The following is a 3,033-nucleotide window of genomic DNA, read 5'->3' as shown; positions in this document are numbered from 1 at the left end:
GGAGTTACAGTTATGAGATTACCCTGAGTCTCAGGAGAGACTTTGGACTTTTAAACAGTGCAGAGACTGTGAAAGACTATGGGGACCTTTAAAGTTGAAATGACTGCATTTTGCACTATGATGTGGCCATGATAATTTGGGCACAAGGGAATAGAATGGGATGGCTTGACTGAGATGTCCCACATAAGTCACAGATGTTTGAATGCTTCATCCCCAGTTGGTGACTGTTTGGGAAAGATCATGAGGCATGGACTTGTTGGAGAAGGTGTGTCACTGGGAGTGGGCTTAACATTTCAAATGTCCCACAATCCCCAGTGCAGAATCTCTGCTTCTCTGTTCGTGAATTGAAATATAAGCTCTCAGCTGATTCCTCAGCACCTGCCGAATGCCGTGTTTCCTGCCATGATGTTGACAGACTCACATCCCTTGAACTGTAAGCCTCAAATAAAGCCTTCCTTCTATAAGTTGCCTTAGTCATGGTGTTCCATCACAGCAATAGAAAAAGTAACTAAGATAGAAATGCTAACACAGCAAGGGGAAAGCGCATGAGGCCTTGACTCTAGACAAAGAGCCAAAGGCAACTAAGAAATGCTAAGAACAAGAGAAATAATCCCCCCCCCCAAGGAAGAACATACCAACTAGTGTATATATACAAGTAACATTATATAGATTGAGCAGGTTGTATTTATATATTTATGAATACACACACACACACACACACATACACACACACACACACACATACACCACACACACACACACACACACACACACACACACACACACACACACACCAATAATTAAAGAAAAGGAAGACATGACTTTGGAAGAGAGCAAGAGAGCCAAAGAGTTAGTACATAGGAAGGCTTAGACAGAAGAAAGAGGAGAAGATAAATGATGTAATTATAACTCAAAACAGAAAATAAAAACCCATATAAGTTTTTTTAAGGAGGAAAGCTGAGCAGGGCATGGGGAGCCGGGTGAGAAGCCACCTTCTCTGCAGTCCCTGCTTTGACTCCTGTCTTGGCTTCTCCAGATGAGGGGCTGAGAGGTCAAAGAAACCCTTTCTTCCCCGACCTGATTTCAGTCACGGTGTTTATCGCAGCACTCAAAAGCAGACTAAGACAATTATTTGTCACCTATCTATTTCTCTATCATCTATCTACTTACTGATTATTATCTATCATCTAACTATTTCTCTACCATCTTTCTTTTTATCTACGTCTCTCTGTCATCCATATTTCACCTTTATCTATGGACCTACTTATCAGCATCTATCTTCCCCTCCCCTTACCTATCCCATCCCTATCTATCCATCACCTATCATCTGCTGCTATCATCTATGTGGTACCCATTTTCTATCAATATGGGTCACCTGCTTATCATCTATTATCATGTACCTGCCATCTCCCATCATCTACCTATGCATCATCTTTCTATTTGCCTGTCATCCCATCTCTCCATTTGCAACGAAAATGAGAGCCCTCGGAACAGTCCATCTTGTCACTTTCTGCTTTCCCTTGACAGTTCATCATAACCTCCCTCCTACTCCATCTCTCCACTGCCTGGGTAGCAGCATGTGTCATGCGTGGTCATTTGCTCAGCCAATTATTCCTGAGATGCTTGGGTTCCCCCCGCCTACTTAACTCCCGCCCCCCCCCCACCTCTCCATCTTCTCAGATTTCTGAAGGGCACAGCAATAGGGCTCCCTGTTTTTCATCTTTGAGAACATCTGTAGTTATTTCTTCAGAATGCTTGAAGGTAAGGGTACCAGGTCAAAGAGTGTGTGCCTTAAAGGCTTTGCTTTAATAGTAATAAAGCAAATATTTTTGGTGTTTTGGTGTTTTGAGACAGGGTCTCACTGTGAAACTATGGATGTCCTGGAACTCACTATGTAGACCAGGCTGATCCCAAACTCACAAAAAAACTGCCTGCCTTAGCTGGGCGTGGTGGTGCACGCCTTTAATCCCAGCACTTGGGAGGCAGAGGCAGGCGGATTGCTGTGAGTTTGAGGCCAGCCTGGTCTAAGAAGCGAGTCCAGGACAGCCAAGGCTACACAGAGAGACCCTGTCTCAAAAAAAAACAAAAAAACAAAACAAAACAAAACAAAACAAAAAAACCCTGCCTGCCTCTGCCTCCACCTTCCAGGCACTGGATTAAAGGCACAATCCACATCTTCTGGCTTAAAGTAAACATTTTGATGGGCCTAAATGTTGGCTGATAATTTCATCAATAAACGGTGACATCTTTGGATTATCAGAAACTTGACTTTTTCCTGAGGAACTTGTGCTAAAATGAGAGCTGCAGTGAGGATGACGGGGAGGGTCCGACTGTCTGGGTGACCATCCTTGTGCCCCTGAGTTTGGCCTGGACAGTGATTGGTACCGAGGGCATCTCTTGCATGTGACACCCTTCTAGTGATGTTTCCTGTGGGGCGACATCCACCCAGCATCTCTCTGGCTCTATAGAGAGTCTAATCTACCATTTTATTTGAACTTTTGGGAGTCTCTTTAACATATGGCACTGTGCTTCTAGATCTCTGTCTGTTTGGCCTCTGGGACCTGGGTCTGCTGTAGGTCAGAGACCAAGTCCCAGGTACCCAAGATCGTGAACGTTTAAACCCTGTAATCTGAGCTGGGTTTAACTCTCAACTCCTTGCTTGTTATGGAGTCTAAGGCAGGTGGTGGAAACTCTCTGACCTTTAGGGTGTGGTGTCTCCATGCCCCAGCAATGCCACGTGCTCCGAGCAACTCAAAAGCTGACTGGTTGGCAGAACACATTTCAACCAACTACGCAGCTCAGTTTAGGGCACTTTGGTTCACATGTATTTTCCCTGAGGCCAAGAGAAGCCTTTAGGAGATCAACAAATGGACATCTGTTATCTTCCTTTGCTGAAGATACCTCAAACCCAGGTACTCTATCTTCTTGGTTTTTATCGACTGCCTCATATCTGGACTGCAGGTGTCAGATGAAGCTGGGTGGAACATGTTTCATGAGTGGATGAATGTAAAATGGTCAGAGAACCAGGTCAAG

This window comes from Acomys minous, assembly GCF_964271855.1.
Source record: "Acomys minous genome assembly, chromosome: 3".
Classification (NCBI taxonomy): Eukaryota; Metazoa; Chordata; class Mammalia; order Rodentia; family Muridae; genus Acomys; species Acomys minous.
The sequence above is the reverse complement of the archived record's forward strand: the minus strand, read 5'-3'. Positions refer to the sequence as shown.